We start from the raw sequence: 24,311 nt of genomic DNA on the forward strand, positions 1-24,311 counted from the left end.
TTTATGGATCTCTGCTTATGGGAAGGAAGCGGTACTCGGCTTTGGGACTTCCAGACCATACATGTCTTACACTGTTTAAAGGATGACATCGAGTTAAATGACACGGGCATCCTTTTTAACTAAAAAGACAGTTAGATCATCATACATAAAGAGAGTAACTGCTGGTGTCACTAGCCTACGATACAAGACCGAACAGCAAAGAAACGAAAGTTACAAACTAAACACAACAGATTATAAACCAGCATCCAAGCGCAATGGAACAGAAAATAAACCACTGAGGAACCCCTTCAGGCGCGACAGAACATAAAACGAATTACTGATGAACTGTTTCAAGCACGATAGAACAGAAAATGCATTAGGCAAGGTCGGATTTGAAGCATGAGCTTAGACACCACCTACTTTGTCCTGGTAAAATCCTGAGTGGGCCATAAAACATTCCACCGCTAAATGAAGTAGAAGGCTGGGACAACATTATAGGCTAGATACAAAAGGTTGGGCTTCGAAAAGAAGGCAAAGTCAAATTTCAAGATGGGCACCAACTACATCGAAGAAAGGATTGGAGGCTTACTGGCTAGCACCACACGTTGGTGGTCTTGGCAGCCCAAGTTCTAATCAAATTTGGTATATAGCATCTCCTAGACCCTTCTCTTCACACTTTGAGCATCTGCTGGAGGGCAGGTCAAAGGGGTCATCCATTGACAAATCATGGGTATGACTGTTGCATGTGAAATCATCCTTAGTGCCAAATCTCAGTTCAATCTGAGCATCTCGAGAAGCTCTACCGTTGCATTATAGGTTACGTAGTTGACTAGTGCACCATCGGCGATGGCAGTGGTAAGGCAATGTGACTTTCATTTCCTTTAACCCCTTCGCATTCAGAACAAATAACTTGGCAAAGTCGATAGATGAACTCTTGGTGCCATCATAATCTTCAATACCACTTCTTTTAGATGAATCTCAAGGCATTCAATTGGGTCCAGTGGGTCATACTTCCAAACATTATTCATAGTCTCCCGTGGCTGGAACTGGAGATAGAAAGAACAAACAATATAAAAGAAGTTTTCAGCATGTTAGCAACACAATAGTTGTCCAGATTTCATGTCAATCAAATGCTTATTTTTGACATTTAAAGCAAGCAACTATTTTTTATACTCACAATGACATAAAGCCTCTCCAAGCAGGGGAAGCACTTGAGGAAGTTAACCACCGAATCCAGACTAGGGCCAGCAGAGCCAAGAACCAAAATGCTCATGGTGTGCATTTTGGCCATCAAACTGACAACAACCATTTTCGGCAGAATAAAGTGCAAATATAAGAATAATAGCCTACACATAAGAATGTCGAATGCACTTAACCACTGAAGGGTCTCAGACAATGGGATCCAATGTTACCGATTTTATTCAACATTGTTGTTGATATGTTGGCATTGATGATTAAGCGGGCCAATGAGAAGGACCTTGTAGGGGGATTAATCCCGCATCTTGTTGAGGGGGGGCGTCTCTATTCTACAATATGCAGATGACACGATTCTGTATCTGAAGCATGATCTTAGTAAAGCCAGAAATCTCAAACTTATCTTATGCTTATTTGAACAGTTATCTGGGCTGAATATTAATTTTAATAAAAGTGAATTGTTTTATTTTGGAAAGGCCAAAGAAGAACAACACACTTATAATCAATTGTTCGGTTGTGCAAGTGGGAATTTACCTTTTACTTATTTAGGGATTCCTATTCATCACCGAAATTATTAAATAAGGAATGGAAATGCATCGAGGACTGAATCGAAAAGAAGTTAAGCTGCTGGAAAGGCAAGCTTTTATCTTATGGAGGACGGTTGGTACTTGTTAATTCGGTATTATTAAGTATGCCTATGTTTCTCCTATCCTTCTTCGAAGTACCTGTCGGGGTGCGGAAAAGGTTGAATTTTTATCGATCTCGCTTTTTCTGGCAGAGTGATGAGATCAAGACAAAGTATAGGCTCACGAGATGGGACATCATTTGTAGACCAAAAGAACAAAGGGGTTTAGGGATTGAAAATTTAGAGATTAAAAATAGATGTCTACTCAGTAAATGGTTGTTTAGAATATCTATGGAAACAGAAGGTATACGGATACAGATTCTGACGAACAAGTACTTACACAACAAGACCTTGGCTCAGGTTACAGCGCGACAAACTGACTCTCCATTCTGAAAGGGGTTGATGCGGTCTAAAAATGCTTTTTTTAACAGGACTAGGTTTGTCATTGGTAATGGTGAATCTACGAGATTCTGGGAAGATACTTGGCTAGGGGAGACGCCTTTAGCTATTCAGTATCCGCAGTTGTACCATATTACACAAAGGCGACAGGCGACCGTTGCGTCAATATTACGCGAGGTTCCTCTAAATATTCAGTTCCGTAGAGCCTTACTTGGTAACATATGGTTTACCTGGTTGCATCTAGTTAGAAGGTTGATGGACATTAACCTCTCTGAGTACCCCGATAGTGTTCATTCGAAGTTGACCACTAACGGAGTATTTACGGTAAAATCTATGTACTTACATCTCATAGAGTCAACACCTATTCCAAAATCATTACATATTTGGAAGGTCAAAGTTTCACTTAGAGTTAAGATCTTTATGTGGTTTGTTCACAAGGAGGTTATTCTAACGAAGGATAATTTGGCAAAACGTAATTGGAAAGGTAATCCGAGATGCAGCTTCTGTCAGAACAATAAAACTATTAAGCACCTCTTTCTCGATTGCCCTATGGCTAAACTTCTATGGCGATCGCTTCATATTGCTTTCAACATCAAGCCCCCTAATAGTTTAGACACGTTATTTGGGACGTGGTTAAAGGGGGTCGATGTTAAAACCGCTAAACTTATCCTCGTAGGATCATGTGCACTTTTATGGGCTACATGGAATTGTATAAATGACTTAGTATTTAACATACAACGACATATTCATTTTTTGCAGGTCATTTTCAGGGCTACTGCCTTGATCCGCGCGTGGTCCTTACTCACTTCTGTGGAAGCCAGGGAGCCTATGGTTACTGGGTGTGTCCGATGGGAGATGGTAGCTCAGGGTATCTTCAACCGGTTTGGATGGCGACATATTAATAGGATAGGTGGTTAGTCATCTAGGCCTATGTTCACCTCCGGTTGTGGCGTGTCAGACGCCGTGTATCTTTTTATTTTTGTTAAGACTCCTGTGTACTATTTTGAGACTTGGTTTCGATTTTAATATATGGCGGTATGCATCTCTCGATGCAGAGGCGGGGGCTATTCCTCCTTTTCAAAAAAAAAAATTAACAAAGGTTGCTGCTAACCTGAAAAATTGTACTTCCAAAGTGGACATAGGGTATGCGTTCACACAGCACACCCAATATCTCCAGTTTAGGTGCGCATATTATCCATATGCTCGCCGTGCTGCCCTTTGCATCCAGTCGTAGCAATCTCTCAAGGCACGGTGTGTCCTCAATGACTAGCTCTTGCAAAATGATAGCTCCAAATCCAAACCTCAAGTTGGCGCAAAAGCCTAAACTCCTAAGAGTTTGGGAGCTAATGCAGATGCAACTAATGCCCTGATTTTCCTTGAGCTCAAGGCTTTCCAAGGCAGAGCAGCCAGAGAGCATGTTCTGGAAAACCTCCTCCGAGATGGTGACCATTTCCATGATCAGCTACAAGGCATGGAAACTTCAGGGCAATCAAGTTACTGTTGGGGAAATGGGAGCCGTGGAATTTAGCTACTCCTCCAGGGGGAGGCGGCGGGATGACCCTCCTTATCTAAAAAAAAGCTTACATGGAGAGTGGGCGAAAAGCGGAAGAGAGACAATGGCATTGGCAGCAGGGACAACTTGTCCCTGGTGTTGGGGAAAAGCCCCTGCGAAAAGTAGAACGTGCAGGTGTAGGTGAGCTCGAACGCCTGTAGGCTATCCAGGGCATGGGAACTAAGCCAGCCTTTGATCTTGTCGTCGTTCCTAAAGATGCAGACCGAGAAGCGTTTTGGTTTGCACTTTGGTTGTTTTTGGTTTGCATTTTGATAGCGGCTTAAAGTGCTCGAGTGCCCGGCCCGGTGTGTTGTGGGTTGTTGGCCTTCTGAGGTATTGTATGTGTTGTGATGCTTTAAGCCTGGTTGTTAGGCGCTGTTTTAGGTTTTTGTCCGGTTTTTCTTATAAACTGAGCATCCTTTTTCATTCTTCTTGTTTTGGCACTCGCTTTATGCACTGCATTTCTCTTCTGAGGATGTTACTTGTAATACCTCTTCTGATCAACGCAGAGAGGATTTTTGTAATCAAGTCCTTGTTGTTGAGTTCACAGTCCACCTCGATGTTCAGAGAAGCGGAGCGCCAGAGCAGACGCCACCGGCGGGAGATGGCCTGCGTGCGGGCACCTTCCTTGGTGGGGAGAAGAGAGATGATGGTGCCAAGGACGGCGTCGGTGTCAGGCCTGCACCTGCATTTCCAGCATTGGCAACACCTTCAGTTAACGGACGGCCAAGATCAATCGAATCCAACGGCTCGCTCCACTCGTCGTTACTGTAGTTATTTCAGGTGCCGTTAACTGTAGTAATTCTAGTACTGTTCCGTTGCCGGTCACTGTACCTTTCACCTGTTGCCAGCGGGGCTTTAAAGCCACCAGCTCTTGTCTGTAATCGGTATTGAATTTGCTAAGATGCTACATTGCTTTATTATACTTCTTACAGAAATATAAACCCTAGCTGGGCTACTTTCCCCTCTCCTCTCGCGATCTGAGTGAAATTCCTCCTGTTGTTTGCTACGAACCCCACTAGGGTGTGACAATTGGTATCATGAGCGCAGTCTTTCCTCGGCGACGAGATCGATCGGAGTTGCCGCAGTAATTTCCCACCCTTCCCTCCCTTTTCTCGGCAGCGATGGCGGCGTAGCTGGCGGTCTTGTGGTAGCGCGGCGGCGATAGACAATATCGACGGCAGCTCGTTGAGCGCGACGGGTTTCTGTTAGGGAACATTGCATGGGAAACAAAAAAAATTCCTACGCACACGAAGACCTATCATGGTGGTGTCCATCTACGAGAGGAGATTTGGATCTACGTACCCTTGTAGATCGCACAGCAGGAAGCGTTAAGAAACGCGATTGATGTAGTGGAACGTCCTCGCGTCCCTCGATCCGCCCCACGAACCGTCCCGTGATCCGTCCCACGATCCGTTCCGATCTAGCGCCGAACGGACGGCACCTCCGCGTTCAGCACACGTACAGCTCGACGATGATCTCGGCCTTCTTGATCCAGCAAGCAAGACAGAGAAGTAGATGAGTTCTCCGGCAGCGTGACGGCGCTCTGGTGGTCGTGATGATCTACTCTTGCAGGGCTCCGCCCGAGCTCCGTAGAAATCCGATCTAGAGGTGGAACTATGTGGTTTAGGGTTGAGTTGCACGTGGCAAAAGTTGTCTCAAATCAGCCCTAAAATACCAATATATATAGGAGGGTGGGGGAGGGGCTTGCCTTGAGGGCCAAGCCCTCAAGGGGTGCGCCGGAGCTAGGGGAGCAGGACTCCTCCAATTCGGTTTGGGGAAGGAGGAGTCCTCCCCTTCCTTCACACCTCCCCTTTTCCCTTTTTATTTTTATTTTCTTTTGGAATTTCTTTATGTGGCGCCATGGGCCTCTTGGGCTGACTCCACCAGCCCACTAGGGACTTGTGGCGCTACCCTAGTGCCATGGGCTCACTCCCAGGTGGGTGGGCCCCTCCCGGTGAACTCCCGGAACCCATTCGTCACTCCCGATACAATGTCGGTAATGCCCGAAAACTTTCCGGTAACCAAATGAAACCATCCTATATATCAATCTTCGTTTTCGGACCATTCTGTAAACCCTCGTGACGTTCGTGATCTCATCCGGGACTCCTAACAACATTCGGTAACCACACATATAACTCAACTATACTAAAACATCATCGAACCTTAATTGTGCAGACCGTGCGGGTTCGAGAACTATGTAGACATGCCCCGAGGCACTCCTCGGTCAATATCCAATAGCGGGACCTGGATGCCCATATTGGATCCTACATATTCCCCGAAGATCTTATCGGTTGAACCTCAGTGTCAAGGATTCATATAATCCCGTATGTCATTCCCTTTGTCCTTTGGTATGTTACTTGCCCGAGATTCGATTGTCGGTATCCGCATACCTATTTCAATCTCGTTACCGGCAAGTCTCTTTACTTATTCCGTAACACAAGATCCCGTGACTTACACTTAGTCACATTGCTTGCAAGGCTTGTGTGTGATGTTGTATTACCGAGTGTGCCCCGAGATACCTCTCCGTCACAGGGAGTGACAAATCGCAGTCTTGATCCATACTAACTCAACGGACACCTTCGGAGACACCTGTAGAACACCTTTATAGTCACCCAGTTACGTTGTGACGTTTAATGCACACAAGGTATTCCTCCGATGCGAGTGAGTTATATGATCTCATGGTCATAGGAACAAATACTTGACACGCAGAAAACAATAGCAATAAAACGACACGATCAATATGCTACGTTCATAGTTTGAGTCTAGTCCATCACATGATTCTCCTAATGATGTGGTCCAGTTATCAAGCAACAACACTTTGCACATAGTCAGAAAACGTTGACTATCATGGATCAACTGGCTAGCCAACTAGAGGCTTGCTAGGGACATTGTTTTGTCTATGTATCCACACATGTATCTATGTTTTCATTCAATACAATTATAGCATGGATAACAAACGATTATCTTTAAACAGGAAATATAATAATAACTATTTATCATTGCCTCTAGGGCATATTTCCAACAGTCTCCCACTTGCACTAGAGTCAATAATCTAGTCATCACATCGCCATGCGATTTACATTGTAATAAATTGAACACCCATACAGTTCTGGTGTTGATCATGTTTTGCCCGTGGAAGAGGTTTAGTCAACGGGTCTGCTACATTCAGATCCATGTGCACTTTGCAAATATTCACATCCTCTCCCTCGACGTAGTCGCGGATGAGGTTGAAGCGTCGTTTGATGTGTCTCGTCTTCTTGTGAAACCTTGGTTCCTTTGCTAAGGCAATGGCACCAGTGTTGTCACATAACAGAGTTATTGGATTTAGTTCGCTCGACACAACTCCAAGATCTGTCATGAACTGCTTCATCCAGACACCCTCCTTTGCTGCCTCCTGATACGTCTCCATCGTATCTGTTTTTCCAAACTCTTTTGCCCTTGTTTTGGACTCTAATTTGCATGATTTGAATGAAACTAACCCGGACTAACGCTGTTTTCAGCAGAATTGCCATGGTGTTGTTTTTGCGCAGAAATAAAAGTTCTCGGAATGACCTGGAAATTTACGAGGATTTTTTTGTGGAATATATAAAAAATACTGGCGCAAGATTCAACCGAAGAAGTGGAGCGTGGAGCCCACAAGCCCACCAGGCGCCCCCCCCCCCTGGTCGCGCCCGGCAGGCTTGTGGGGCCCACGTTGCTCCATCGCCTCCAATTCCAGCTCTATTTAGTCCCTTTCGTCCAGAAAAAATCAACGAGAAGAGTCATCGTGTTTTACGATACGGAGGCGCTGCCACCTCCTGTTCTTCCTCTGGAGCGCAGATCTGGAGTCCGTTCTTGGCTCCGAAGAGGGGAGATCGTCGCCATCGTCATCACCAACCCTCCTTCATCACCAATTCCATGATGCTCTTCACCGTTCGTAAGTAATCTCATCGTAGGCTTGCTGGAAGGTGATGGGTTGGATGAGATCTATCATGTAATCGAGTTAGTTTTGACGGGGATTGATCCCTAGTATCCGCTATGTTCTGAGATTGATGTTGCAACTACTTTTCCATGCTTAATGCTTGTCACTAGGGCCCGAGTGCCATGATTTCAGATCTGAATCTATTATGTTGTCGGCAATATATGTGTGTTCTTGATCCTATCTTGCAAGTTGTAGTCACCTACTATGTGTTATGACCCGGCAACCCTGGAGTGACAATAGCCGGAACCACTCCCGGAGATGACCATAGTATGAGGAGTTCATCTATTCACTAAGTGTTAATGCGTTGGTCCGGTTCTCTATTAAAAGGAGAACATTAATATCCCGTAGTTTCCATTAGGACCCCGCTGGCACGGGAGGGATGGACAATAGATGTCATGCAAGTTCTTTTCCCTAAGCACGTATGACTACATACAGAATACATGCCTACATTACATTGACGAACTGGAGCTAGTTACTTATCTCTCCGTGTTATAACGGTTGCATGATGAATAACATCCGGCATAATTATCCATCACCGATCCAATGCCTACGAGTTTTTCCTACTGGTCCTTGCTACGTTACTTTGTCGCTAGTGATGTCACTGCCGCTACTGTTACTTTGCCGCTACTGTTGTCACTGCTGCTACTGTTACTTTGCCGCTACTACTGTCACTCCTGCTACTTTTACTCTATCGCTATTGTTGTCGTTGCTGCTACTGGTTACTGTTGCTACTGTTGCTATCACACTACTCTGCTACTGATACTTTTCTGCACATACTAAGTCTTTCAGATGTGGTTGAATTGACAACTCAACTGCTAATACTTGAGAATATTCTTTGGCTTCCCCTTGTGTCGAATCAACAAATTTGGGTTGAATACTCTACCTTCGAAAACTGTTGCGATCCCCTATACTTGTTGGTTATCACCTCCGAGGCAGCCATGTACTCCGCTTCACATGTAGAGTCTGCTACGACGCTTTTCTTGGAATTGCACCAGCTTACCGCACCCCCATTAAGAATAAATATGTATTCGGTTTGCGACTTAGAGTCATCCGGATCGGTGTCAAAACTTGTGTAGATGTAACCTTTTACGACGAGCTCTTTGTCACCTCCATAAACGAGAAACATTTCCTTAGTCCTTTTGAGGTACTTCAGAATATTCTTGACCGCCGTCCACTGATCCACTCCTGGATTACTCTGAGACCTGCCTGCCATACTTATGGCCAAGCTGACTGCTACGGCAACAAAAGTCCTTCCCCAACAATGCCAGGAATTCTTCTTGCTACTTCTCTTGTTTGCGTTGGTTTTTCCCTTGAAGAGGAAAGTGTGATGCAGCACAGGAGCAGTAAGTATTTTCCTCAGTTTGAGAACCAAGGTATCAATCCAGTAGGAGAATCTCGTCAAGTCCAAAGTACCTGCACAAACACAAAGAGCTTGCACCAATGCTATAAAGGGGTTGTCAATCCCTTCAAGATTGATTGCAAAGTGAGATCTGAAGGCGGAAAGTGCAACGAAGTAAAAAGTGTAAGGCTGAAAATATGGTGTGGAGTAGACCCGGGGGCCATAGTGTTTACTAGAGGCTTCTCTCAAAATAGCAGGTATTACGGTGGGTGAACAAATTACTGTCGAGCAATTAATAGAACCACGCAAAGTCATGACGATATCTAAGGCAATGATCATACATATAGGCATCACGTCCGAGACAAGTAGACCGATACTTTTTGCATCTACTACTATTGCTCCACACATCGACCGCTATCCAGCATGCCTCTAGTGTATTGAGTTCATGACGAACAGAGTAACGCCTTAAGCAAGATGACATGATGTAGAGGGATAATCTCAAACAAATGATGAAAACCCCATCTTTTTACCCTTGATGGCAACAACATCATGCGTGCCTCGCTACCCCTTCTGTCACTGGGTGAGGTCACAGCACGGTATGAACCCAAAACCAAGCACTTCTCCCATTGCAAGAATCATAGATCTAGTTGTCCAAACAAAACCCACAACTCGAAGAGAATTACAAGGATATGAAATCATGCATAAGAGAGATCAGAAGAAACTCAAATAAGATTCATAGATAATCTGATCATAAATCCACAATTCATGGGATCTCGACAAACACACCACAAAAGAAGATTACATCGGATAGATCTCCATGAAGATCATGGAGAACTTTGTATTGAAGATCCAAGAGAGAGAAGAAGCCATCTAGTTACTAGCTATGGACCCGTAGGTCTATGGTGAACTACTCACGCATCATCGGAGAGGTCATGGTGTTGATGAAGAAGCACTTCGTGTCCGAATCCCCCCTCTAGCAGGGCACCAGAACGTGCCCCAGATGGGATCTTGCGGAGACAGAAGCTTGCGGCGGCGGAAAAGTACTTTCGATGATCTCCTGATTTTTTATGGAATTTTTGGGAATATATAGGCGCAAAACCTAGGGCAAAGGAGCCTCAGGGAGCCCACAAGCCAGGCGGGTGCCCCCAACCCCCCCCCCCCCCCCCCGGCCGCGCCATGAGGGCTTGTGGGGTCCCTGGTGGCCCCCTGCCCTGATTCTCCGGCTTTCCGATCTTTTTCTGTTCCGGAAAAAATCTTTTTGGCAGTTTCATTCCGTTTAGACTCCGTTCAAAATCCTCCTCTGAAAGGGGTCAAAAACATGGAAAAAACAGGAACTGACACTTGGCACTAAGTTAATAAGTTAGTCCCAAAAAATATATAAAAGGCATACAAAACATCCAAAGTTTGACAAGATAATAGCATGAAACCATCAAAAATTATAGATACGTTGGAGACATATCACTGTCGTCTGGTCTAGTGCACAACATTGCATACATGATAGAACCTACGGTTGAAGCGTAGGGGGCGGAACTCATTTGTTCTCTATCTTCCGCAGTTGCTGGGCACTGAGTCTTACTCAACTTTATACCTTGTAATACTGGCAAGAACCCATTCTTGGACTGATCCATTTTGAACTTCTTCAAAACTTTATCAGGGTATGTGCTTTGTGAAAGTCCTATAAGGTGTTTCGATTTATCCCTATAGATCTTAATGCCGAGAATGTAAGCAGCTTCTCCTAGGTCCTTCATAGAGAAACTTTTATTCAAGTAATCCTTTATGCTCTCCAAAAACTCCCACTCACTTTCTTGTAAATACAAGATTCTCCAACCACTTGTATAAACCCAAATGCTTTGATCACCTCATCGAAGCGCTTATTCCAACTCCGAGATGCTTGCATCAGTCCATAAATGGATCGCTGGAGCTTGCACACTTTGTTAGCATTCTTTGGATCGACAAAACCTTCGGGTTGCATCATATACAACTCTTCCTTAAGAAAACCGTTAAGGAACGCCGTTTTGACATCCATCTGCCAGATTTCATAATCGAAAAATGCAGCTATTGCTAACATGATTCGGACAGACTTAAGCATCGCTACGAGTGAGAATGTCTCATCATAGTCAACTCCTTGAACGTGTGAAAAACCCTTTGCCACAAGTCGAGCTTTATAAACGGTCACATTACCGTCTGCGTCCGTCTTCTTCTTAAAGATCCATTTGTTCTGAATAGCCTTGCGGCCTTCAGGTAGTACTTCCAAAGTCCACACTTTGTTCTCGTACAGGGATCCTATCTCGGACTTCATGGCCTCCAGCCATTTGTTGGAATCCGGGCCCACCATTGCTTCTTCATAATTCGGAGGTTCATTGTTGTTTAACAACATAATTGATAAGACAGGATTACCGTACCACTCAGGAGCAGTATGTGATCTTGTCGACCTGCGAGGTCCGATAGGAACTTGATCCGAAGTTTCGTGATCATCATCGTCAACTTCCTCCTCAACCGGCGTCGCAGCAACAGGGGTTTCCCCTTGCCCTGCGCCACCATCTAGAGGGATTAGAGGTTCGACAACCTCATCAAGTTCTATCTTCCTCCCACTCAATTCTTTCGAGAGAAGCTCCTTCTCAAGAAAAGCTCCATTTTTAGCAACAAAGACATTGCCCTCGGATTTGAGATAGAAGGTATACCCAACTGTCTCTTTTGGGTAACCTATGAAGATGCACTTTTCTGCTTTGGGTTCCAGCTTTTTAGGCTTAAGCTTTTTGACATAAGCATCACATCCCCAAACTTTAAGAAATGACAACTTTGGTCTTTTGCCATACCACAATTCGTATGGTGTCGTCTCAACGGATTTTGATGGTGCCCTATTTAAAGTGAATGCAACTGTCTCTAATGCATAACCCCAAAGCGATAACGGCAAATCGGTAAGAGACATCATAGATCGCACCATCTCTAATAAAGTACGATTACGACGTTCGGACACACCATTAGGCTGTGGTGTTCCAGGCGGTGTCAACTGTGAAACAATTCCACATTGTCTTAAGTGAGCACCAAACTTGAAACTCAGATATTCACCCCCATGATCAGTCCGTAGGAACTTCATCTTCTTGTTACGATGATTTTCAACTTCACTATGAAATTGCTTGAACTTCTCAAACATTTCACACTTGTGCTTCATCAAGTAGACATAACCATATCTACTCAAATCGTCACTGAAGGTGAGAAAATAACGATATCCGCCGCGCGCCTCCACACTCATCGGACCGCATACATCGGTATGTATGATTTCCAACAAGTCACTTGCACGCTCCATTGTTCCGGAGAACGGAGTCTTAGTCATCTTGCCCATGAGACATGGTTCTCACGTGTCAAGTGAATCAAAGCCAAGTGACTCCAAAAGTCCATTGGAATGGAGTTTCTTCATGCGCTTTACACCAATATGACCTAAGCGGCAGTGCCACAAAAACATGGCACTATCATTGTTAACTCTAAATCTTTTGTCTCAATGTTATGTATATGTGTATTATCTCTATCAAGATTCAATATGAACAATCCTCTCACATTGGGTGCATGACCATAAAAGATATTACTCATAGAAATAGAACAACCATTATTATCTGACTTAAACGAGTAACCGTCTCGCAATAAACAAGATCCAGATATAATGTTCATGCTTAACGTAGGCACTAAATAACAATTATTTAGGTTCATAACTAATCCTAATGGTAACTGAAGTGAAACTGTGTCAACGCGATTGCATCAACCTTGGAACCATTTCCCACGCGCATCGTCACTTCATCCTTCGACGGCCTTCTCTTATTCCGCAGTTCCTGTTTCGAGTTGCAAATATGAGCAACAGAGCCGGTATCGAATACCCAGGCATTACTACGAGAGCTAGCTAAGTACACATCAATAACATGTATATCGAATATACCTGATTTTTCCTTGGCCGCCTTCTTATCAGCCAAATACTTGGGGCAGGTGCGCTTCTAGTGACCCATACCCTTGCAATAATAACACTCCGTTTCAGGCTTAGGTCCAGCTTTGGGTTTCTTCGTCGGATTGGCAACAGGCTTTCCGCTCTTCTTGGAATTACGCTTCTTTTCTTTGCCGTTTCTCTTGAAACTAGTGGTCTTATTCACCATCAACACTTGATGCTCTTTACGGAGTTCTGACTCTGCGAGTTTCAGCATCGCGAATAACTCGCCAGGTGACTTGTTCATCCCTTGCATGTTATAGTTCAACACAAAGCTCTTGTAGCTTGGTGGCAGTGATTGAAGAATTCTGTCAGTGGTAGCCTCTTGCGGGAGTTCAATCCCCAGCTCAGATAGACAGTTTGAGTACCCCAGACATTTTGAGCACATGTTCACTGACACACGAATTCTCCTCCATCTTGCAAGCATAGAATTTATCGGAGGTCGAATACCCTCTCGATCTGGGCGTTCTTCTGAAAGATAAACTTCAACTCCTGGAACATCTCAAATGCTCCATGACGCTCAAAGCGACGTTGAAGTCCCGGCTCTAAGCCATACAAGACTGCACATTGAACTACTGAGTAGTCCTCCTTACGTGTTAACCAAGTGTTCTTAACATCTTGGTCAGCCGTAGCGGGTGGTTCATATCCTAGCGTTGCATTAAGGACATAATCCTTCTTCCCAGCTTGCAGGAGCAACTTAAGATTACGAGCCCAGTCTACAAAGTTGCTTCCATCATCTTTCAACTCAACTTTCTCTAGGAACGTATTAAAATTCACGGTGACTGTCGCGTGAGCCATTGATCTACAACACAAATATTTCAAAGTGGACTTATACTATGTTCAAGATAATTAGAGTTTAACTAATCAAACTAATTGCTAAACTCCCACTCAAAAAATACATCTCTCTAGTCATTTGAGTGGTACATGATCCAAATTCACTAACTCAAGTCCGATCATCACGTGAGTTGAGAATAGTTTCGGTGGTAAGCATCTCTATGCTAATCATATCAACTATACGATTCATGTTTGACCTTTCGGTCTCATGTGTTCCGAGGCCATGTATGCACATGCTAGGCTCGTCAAGCTTAACCCGAGTGTTCCGCGTGTGCAACTGTTTTGCACCCGTTGTATGTGAACATTGAGTCTATCACACCCGATCATCACGTGGTGTCTCGAAACGACGAACTATAGCAACGGTGCACAGTCGGGGAGAACACAATTTCATCTTGAGATTTTAGTGAGAGATCACCTTATAATGTTACCGTCGTTCTAATCAAAATAAGGTGCATAAAAGGATTAACATCACATGCAATTCATAAGTGACATGATATGGCCATCATCTTGTGCTTCTTGATCTCCATCACCAAAGCACCAGCACGATCTTCTTGTCACCGGCGCCACACCATGATCATCATCATGATCTCCATCAATGTGTCGCCATCGAGGTTGTCGTGCTAATTATGCTATTACTACTAAAGCAACGTCCTAGCAATAGAGTAAACGCATCTGCAAACACAAACGTTAGTTCAAAGACAACCCTATGGCTCCTGCCACTTGTCATACCATCGACGCGCAAGTCGATATTAACTATTACAAAATGATCATCTCATACATCCAATATATCACATCACGTCATTGGCCATATCATATCACAAGCATACCCTCCAAAAACAAGTTAGACATCCTCTAATTTGTTGTTGCATGTTTTACGTGGCTGCTATGGGTATCTAGTATGATCGCATCTTACTTACGCAAAAACCACAACGGAGATGTGCAAATTGCTATTTAACCTCTCCAAGGACCGCCTCGGTCAAAACCAATTCAACTAAAGTTGAACAAACCGACACCCGCCAGTCATCTTTATGCAACGAGGTTGCATGTCAATCAATGAAACCAGTCTTTCAGAAGCGTACGAATAATGTCGGTCCGGGCCGCTTCAATCCAACAATACCGCCAAATCAAGAAAAGACTAAGGAGGGCAGAAAATCGAACATCACCATCCACAAAACCCTTTGTGTTCTACTCGAGATAACATCTACGCATGAACCTAGCTCATGATGCCACTGTTGGGGAACGTTGCATGGGAAACAAAAAATTTCCTACGCACACGAAGACCTATCATGGTGATATCCATCTACGAGAGGAGATTTGGATCTACGTACCCTTGTAGATTGCATAGCAGGAACCGTTAAGAAACGCGGTTGATGTAGTGGAACATCCTCACGTCCCTCGATCCGCCCCACGAACCGTCCCGCGATCCGTCCCACGATCCGTTCCGATCTAGCGCCGAACGGACGGCACCACCGCATTCAGCACACGTACAGCTCGGCGATGATCTCGTCCTTCTTGATCCAGCAAGAAACACGGAGAAGTAGATGAGTTCTCCGACAGTGTGACAGCGCTCCGGTGGTGGTGATGATCTAATCCTGCAGAGCTCCGCCCGAGCTCCGCGGAAATCCGATCTAGAGGTGGAACTATGTGGTTTAGGGTTGAGTTGCACGTGGCAAAAGTTTTCTCAAATCAGCCCTAAAATACCACTATATATAGGAGGGAGGGGGAGGGGCTTTCCTTGAGGGCCAAGCCCTCAAGGGGTGCGCCGGCGCTAGGAGGAGGAGGATTCCTCCTCCAATTCGGTTTGGGGAAGGAGGAGTCCTCCCCTTCCTTCCCACCTTGCCTTTTTCCCTTTTTCTTTTTCTTTTCTTTAGAAATTTCTTTATGTCGAGCCATGGGCCTCTTGGGCTAACTCCACCAGCCCACTAGGGACTTGTCGCGCCACCCTAGTGCCATGGGCTCACTCCGGGTGGGTGGGCCCCTCCCGGTGACCTCCCGAAACCCAATCGTCACTCCCGATACAATGCCGGTAATGCCCGAAAACTTTCCGGTATGAAACCATCCTATATATCAATCTTCATTTCCAGACCATTCTGGAAACCCTCGTGACGTCTGTGATCTCCTCCGGGACTCCGAACAACATTAGGAAACCACACATATAACTCAACTATACTAAAACATCATCGAACCTTAAGTGTGCAGACCCTGCGGGTTCGAGAACTATGTAGACATGCCCCGAGGCACTCCTCGGTCAATATCCAATAGCGGGACCTGGATGCCCATATTGGATCCTACATATTCCCCGAAGATCTTATCGGTTGAACCTCAGTGTCAAGGAGCCATATAACCCCGTATGTCATTCCCTTTGTCCTTCGGTATGTTACTTGCCCGAGATTCGCTCATCGGTATTCGCATACCTATTTCAATCTCGTTACCGGCAAGTCTCTTTACTTGTTCCGTAACACAAGATCCCGTGACTTACACTTAGTCACATTGCTTGCAAGTCCTGTGTGTGATGTTGTATTACCAAGTGGGCCCCGAGATACCTCTCCGTCACACAGAGTGACAAATCCCAGTCTTGATCCATACGAATTCAACGAACACCTTCGGAGACACCTGTAGAACACATTTATAGTCACCCAGTTACGTTGTGACGTTTGATGCACACAAGGTATTCCTCCGGTGCATCCAGTTACGTTGTGACGAGTGAGTTATATGATCTCATGGTCATAGGAACAAATACTTGACACGCAGAAAACAATAGCAACAAACGAAACGATCAATATGCTACGTTCATAGTTTGGGTCTAGTCCATCACATGATTCTCCTAATGATGTGATCCAGTTATCAAGCAACAACACTTTGCACAGTCAGAAAACCTTGACTATCATTGATCAACTGGCTAGCCAACTAGAGGTTTGCTAGGGACATTGTTTTGTCTATGTATCCACACATGTATCTATGTTTTCATTCAATACAATTATAGCATGGATAATAAACGATTATCCTTAAACAGGAAATATAATACTCCCTCTTTCCATATATATAGGGCCTAATGCGTTTTTCGAGACTAACTTTGACCATATGTTAGAGCAATAATATGTGGCATGCAAGTTACACAAAGCATATCTTCAAATTCGTACGTGATAGGAGCTTTCAGTGATATAATTTTCACATTATACAATTCATATACTATTAATCTTATCAATAGTCAAAGGCAATCTAAAAAATGCATTAGGCCCTGTATATTTGGATGGAGGGAGTAATAACTATTTATCATTGCCTCTAGGGCATATTTCCAACAGGGTGAGCATCCTACTCTTCAAGTAAAATCCCAGGTCAAGCTACGGGTGGTGCTGTTTCAGAGGCGAAATCGCAGGCGGCGGCAGGATCCAGTGCCAGATCGGGTTACCGGGGAGTACCGGCAGTAAAATTCCTCTCTGCAACCACTGAATCACGATGGGGCGTTCTAAATCTAGCCTTGAGGAGTCTGACATAGCTGATCTACTCACAATGAAGGGAGAATTTCTACAACACCGTGAAGAAATAGCAGATCTGAGGGGCGAAGTTGATGATCTGCGTAAGGACGTGCATAGCATAAATCTTAAGCAGGACACCATGGTTTCCTTTCTTGATGGAGTACAGAAAGCCGTCTCCACTCTGAGTTTGCAGCTATCTACCATGGCGGATGTGCTCAAGTCCCTCCGACCCACGGAAGCCTCGAGCTCGGCACAACAGGGCGAACTATCACCTGATCAACCATAGAAAGAAACAGTAGTAGTGGATAGAACTATGTATGAAGAAATGCAACGGCGTCTCGTGCTGGAACAAGAAAAAGCAAGACAAGCTGCATCGCATATCCCACACCACCTAGCACCAATTCAGGTACCTAGGCCTACCATCCCACCAGGTTTTGGAGCAAACCAGACGATGGAGACCCACTGTGGCAACGCCACACCCACAGCGGCGTATAAAACTACACGTACCCCAGGGTTCCATGGGTTTCAACCACCTGGTATTCTCATAATTGGGATGACTTCCAGAAACAGTACGAGCAGGAGATGCGTACTCAATTCCTCAAAAGCATTACCAAGGGTCCACGCATGGATTTCCCTCGTTTTGATGGTGATAACCCAGCGGGCTGGATCCGCCAATGTGAGAACTATTTTCATATGGCTGGAGCACCTGCAGAATAGAAGGTCAACTTGGCACAACTTTATGTAACAGGGAGAGTTGATGTATGGTTGCGCCGCTCAGGAATTTTGAAGAAGCAGTTAACTTGGGCACAATTTTGTGAGGAGATATTGCGCAGGTTTTCATCAGCCAGTTCCTATGAACTGACTGATAGGTTTAATACCCTCAAGCAGAGCACCCTCACTGTCTCAAAGTACACTGATCTGTTTGAAGAGTTAATGGCTGGGGTACAATCAGATAATCCTATCATGGATGAGAACTGGTTTGTCAGATGCTATGTGAATGGACTTCGTTCCCAGATCAAGTTCCAAGTGAGAGCTCTAAGACCCACAAGTTTGACAGAAGCATATTGGTTAGCAATAGACTTGGAAAAGGGGGCAGTTGAGAAGAAATCATACACCAGCTACTCTGGGACTACTAAGTATTCCATAGGCTACCATAAAGCTAACACTATCCTCCATGAGAAACCAACAGAATCCAAACTTGTTGTTATCAATCAAAGAGCTAGAGAACCTGGTAAATGTTGGAGATGTGGAGATGCATGGTTCCATGGCCAAAAATGTAAAATGGCTCCTGTCCTAAATGTACTTCCTGGAGAAGACCCTACTGAACAAGCAAAGGAACCTGAAGAAATAGAGGAACAAGAGGAGGAAGAACAATTACAGCAGGAAGAGCATTGTATGACACTTTCCGCACAAGCTATGAAATCTAACAATATCAATACCATTTCTCTTCTGGTTCAGATTGGGGGAAAACAAGGAATTGCATTAGTGGATTCTAGGAGCAACTCAACTTTCATCAGCCTCAAGTTTGCCCTATCTACCAACTGCACTATCCTGAAAGACACTTCAAGAGCAGTCACAATTGCTCGAGGAGGAACACTCTGGTCTGGTTCCTATGTCCCACCCACAACCTTCATTGCAGGCAACACCAAATTCACACAACAATTCAGAGTACTCGATCTCCCTGGACATGATATAGTACTAGGAAGTGATTGGATGGCCCAACACAGTCATGTGGCTTTTCATTACAACCCAAGACAAATTTCTGCCATGATGGATAAGCACACACCAGTGACTATTAGAGCTTGTGATACCCTGGCTGATGCAACTCCCATAGAGGCAACTGAAGTGGACAAACTCTTAGCTCTGGGTGCACGTGGCTATGTACTGCACCTCATTAGGGACACTTCATGGAAAGCATCAGTTCAACAAGAAGTACCACCACCTGTTTAGGAAGTACTGCAACAATTCCCTGATGTTTTTCAAGAACCAAAAGGGTTGCCACCCAAGAGAACTCATGACCATAAGATCCCTCTAAAGGAGCAAGCAATACCACCAAACTCTAGGCCTTACAAAGTACCACACATGCAGAGAAATGAGTTAGAGAGACAGATTGACTCTATGCTCAGAGACAAAATTATAAGAGCTAGTGAAAACCCATATTCCTCCCCTGCAATTCTTTTCATGAAGAAGGATGGCACTTGGAGAATGTGCATTAACTACAGAAAACTAAATGCTGCTACTATCAAAAATAAATTTCCCATACGTGTAATTGAGGATTTGTTGGATGAATTACAGGGTGCTACTTATTTCTCTAAATTGGACCTCAGATCTCGCTATCATCGGGTGAGAATGAATGAGCATGACATACCTAAAACTGCTTTCAGAACATATTTTGGTCATTATGAGTTTTTGGTTATGCCCTTTGGTCTTGCTAATGCATCTGGGACTTTCCAAGCCCTAATGAACAACACTTTTGATCCATACTTAAGGAAGTTTGTGTTGGTATTGATGACATCCTTATCTTCAGAAAATCCCTCTCTGAACACTTGGAACACATACAAATTGTTCTCCAGCTCCTGAAAGAACATCAGCTCTTTGTCAAGCTTTCCAAGTGTGTGTTTGCTTCTAAGCAAGTGGATTACCTAGGCCATATAATCACTGGTGAAGGAGTATCAGCTGACCCTGCAAAAATCACTGCAATTGTTGAATGGCCAGTACCAACTACACCTAAGCAGCTCAGAGGATTCTTAGGTCTCTGTGGATACTACAGGAGATTCATTAAGGACTTTGGCACCATTTCCAGGCCACTGCATGACATATTGAAGACAGACAGTTTCTGTTGGACAGACCTCCAAACCACTGCTTTCAACAACCTAAAACAGGCAATGATACAGGCACCAGTGCTAGCACTCCCTGACTTCTCTGAGCCATTTACCTTGGAAACACATGCATCTGGAGTTGGTTTAGGAGCAGTTATGATGCAGAAGGGTAGATCCCTGGCTTACTACAGCTCTACTCTCTGTCCAAAAAATGTTGCACTTTCAACATATGAAAAATAAGCACTAGCAATCATTGCTTCTCTGAAAAGGTGGAGGCACTATTTCCTTGGGAATGACCTCGTCATCAAAACTGATCACCAGATTCTGCAATTCATGACTGACCAGAAGATCACCACAAGTATCCAGTACAAACTCATTCTCAAGCTGCTAGAATTCAACTTCACTCTCCAGTACAAGAAGGGAAAGGAAAATATTGTTGTTGATGCTCTTTCTAGGAGAAATTCACTCATGGCTATCTCTATGGTTACACCACAGTGGATCTCTGCAGTTGAACAATCCTATGTTCACGATAGCACATGCCAGTAACTGTTAGAAAGGCTGTTATTATCACCAACTCATGCTGAAAATCAGAACACCCTGCATTCAGGGATCATTAGGCACAAAAGGGAAGATATATGTGGGCAAAGATATTGACTTGAGAGCAACGTTACTCACAGCTCTCCATGCATTAGCTATTGAAGGACATTCTTGAAGGAAAGCCACTTATCACAGAATCAAAAAAATATTCTATTGGCCAGGACTGAAGCAAGCAGTGGATCAGTTTGTGGCAGAATGCCCAACATGCCAGAAAAACAAAGGAGAAAATTGGCCCTATCCGGGCTACTTGGATCCTCTCCAAATTCCTTACATGGTATGGACACACTTGAGCATGGACTTCATTGACGGATTACCTAAATCAAATGGACATGATGTTATCCTGGTAGTAGTGGACATGCTATCCAAATTTGCACACTTCATTCCTCTGTCTCACCCCTACACTGTCCAAACAGTGGCTCAAGCATTTATTGACAATGTGATAAAACTTCATGGCCCACCACTGGCTATTGTGTATGGTCGTGATCGTATCTTCACCAGCCAACTGTGGCAAGATATCTTCAATGGCATGGGAATAGACTTGCATTACAGCTCTGCTTATCATCCTGGGTCAGATGGCCAAACGCAATGTGTGAATCGGTGTCTTGAAAACTATCTTCGCTGTCTCAGCTCAATGCAACCTAAGAAATGGGCTAAACTTAGCCATGGCACAGTACTGGTACAACACAACCTACCATAGCTCCCTCAAGAAAACACCATTCGAGGCAGCTTATGGATACCCACCCCCAAACATCTGTGAGAACATCCTACCTGACAATATGACGGAGGATGCCTCACAGTTCTTCACTAACAGAGAGGCACTTCCCAACATATGACGGACAATCTCACTGCTGCTCAAGCTCGTATGAAAAAGTATGCCGACCGGAAGCGCACTGAAAGGACCTTGCAAGTAGGTGATATGGTGTACCTCAAAATGCAGCCTTATCGCCTGAATGCTTTCGGACTTCGTACTCACATCAAACTCCAAAGTAAGTACTACGGCCCCTTCCGCATCCTCGCTAAAGTGGAGCAGGCCGCCTACAAACTTCTTCTGCCAGATAGCACGAGCATCCATCCAGTTTTCCATGTTAGTTAACTGAAGAAACACGTGGGACAAAAAGCAATTCCATGCTCGTATCTTCCCTTGGTACGACCACATGAAATGATCCTCACTGAACCAGTTATGGTCCCGGAGACATGTAAAATTCCTCGCAACAATCTACCGGTGGTCCAATGGCTCGTGCAATGGGCTAATCTGCCACCGGATGAAGCTTCGTGGGAGGACGCCGTGTTCATGGAGAAGACATTTCCAGCCTTTTTCAAAGCAACTATTGATCGGTTGTTTAATCGCTGACCTCCTTGAGGGCAAGTTCGATCTCACCCGAGGGTATTATCAGTCCTGCACCTGCATTTCCAGCGTTGGCGACACCTTCAGTTAACGGACGGCCAAGATCAACCGAATCCAACGGCTCGTTCCACTCGCCGTTACTGTAGTTATTTAGGTGCCGTTAATTGTAGTAATTCTAGTACTGTTCTGTTGCCAGTCACTGTACCTTTCACTTGTTGCTAGCGGGGCTTTAAAGCCACCAGCTCCTATCTGTAATCGGTATTGAATTTGCTAAGATGCTACATTGCTTTATCATACTTCTTACAGAAATATAAACCCTAGCTGGGCTACTTTCCCCTCTCCTCTCGCAATCGGAGTGAAATTCCTCCTGTTGTTTGCTACGAACCCCACTAGGGTGTGACAGTCGGGGAAGCAGCTTATGAAATGAGTGATCCCCCCATCAACGACACCAGCTAGATCGACAATTCCCCCATCAATACCCCCGATGATATCGACGCTCCCCGGTGGATCTTGGTCATCGACGAGATGGAACTTACCCTTCTTGGAAGTTCGCATCGCCGTCGTCGCTTCCACCGCCTCCCTAGCAGTCGCTGCTGCCTCCGTCGCAGTCGCAGCCGCCACCGACGCCTCCTTGGAAGCAGTCGGTGCCTCCTTGGCAGCCGCAACAGCAAGTGAGCCGGCCGCCTCCATGGTTGGCGGCTTGCTGAGACGTCGCGAGAATGTTGGTGTGGTGGGGAATGGGGAACGAATGGAGGGATTGGGAACCAAAGATTTACTCAGCAATCATCCTGTTGGTCCGCTGAATGCCCATCTCGAGCCCGTTCTGGTGCCCGCCGGAGATAGGATCGACCACGAACGGCTTCTACATCATCGTGTTGCTTCCATGCTGATCTGTGAATGGTTTATTATAGACCTACGAGTACGTAGTTAGTATATAGATGGCTATCTCTCTTTTATCTTCAATACAATGACCATCACATTTTCGTTTTGATCTATCCGATGTAATTCTTTTGTGCAGTGTGTTTGCTGTGATATGATGAATTGTAGGTTTATGTTTAGATTATTCATGATAAATATTTGAGTCTTCTCTGAATTCTAAATATGATTCTTATGTGCATGGTCATTATAGATTCTTAAATCTCTTCGATCTATTGATTTGGTTTGGCCAAGTAGATTGATATTTCTTCAGTAAGAGGGGTGCGTTGTAGTGGGTTCAATCTGATAAATTTCTATATCCCACTAGCACAAAGGGGACAAGATACGTCTTTGTATTGTTGCCACTAAGGGTAAAACGATGGGGTTAGTTCATATTAATTGAGTTCTCTTTGTCTACATTATGTCAATGTTCTCCAAGCATTACTCTGTTTTACTTAATACTCGAGATGCATGCTGGATAGCAGTCGATGGGTGGAGTAGTAGTAATAGGTGCACGTAGGAGTCGGTCTATTTGCTTATGGACATGATGCCTATATACACATGATCATTGTCGTGCCGGAGAGCAAAAGGGCATCCGCACAAGTTTCCGCCTCGAGACGGCGGCACTTTGTCCTGAAAGTCTCTTTTTATTTTTTTTCTAGGTCAAAACACATCTTATAACAGAAGAGGGGCGAGGGCACGTGAGAGGTGGTCCCAAGACATTAGGGTGTGCCTATGGGGGTGGGCGTGTCTTGTTGGCTTGGCACCAATAGGTGGCCCCCATCTGGTATATTTTTGCTCCATAATTTCACATATATTCCACAAAAATTCCATGTGAAGTTTCATGGCATTTGGAGTCCGGTGAATTTTCACGTTTTTTCTTTGTTTTCTGGCCCAGAATTCGAGACAATTTACCCTCTTTGTGATGTACCTTGTAAATTCAAAGAGAAAAGGCATAAGAATTGCATCATAAAGTGGAATAATGACCAAGAATCATATAAATACTAAAAAAGAATCATAATGCAAAATGGAATTATCAGCCCCCCTCAAATGGTTCTTCGCTCCAGTATTTATTATTTTTCCACAGAAAATTGTGAGAAAGTTTTGGACGATGACGAGAACATTTATTTTCTCACAAAAACAACACCAGGGTAATTCTGCTGAAAACAGCTTCAGTCCAGGTTAATTCCAATTAAATCATATAAAGTGCATCAAAATCATATAAAAGTATTGAAAACATAGGTAAATATGGCATGAATACTTCATAAATTACCGATACGCTGGAGAGTATCATGCATTCCCA

At 44.5% G+C, this 24,311-nt stretch overlaps 1 pseudogene; it reads right to left on the reverse strand.

Moving 5' to 3' along the window:
- Positions 1-612: 612 nt before the first annotated feature.
- LOC123400513 lies at positions 613-22,783 on the reverse strand (annotated as a pseudogene).
- Positions 22,784-24,311: the final 1,528 nt, after the last annotated feature.

The sequence above is a fragment of the Hordeum vulgare genome, chromosome 1H (assembly GCF_904849725.1).
Source record: "Hordeum vulgare subsp. vulgare chromosome 1H, MorexV3_pseudomolecules_assembly, whole genome shotgun sequence".
Lineage (NCBI taxonomy): Eukaryota > Viridiplantae > Streptophyta > Magnoliopsida > Poales > Poaceae > Hordeum > Hordeum vulgare.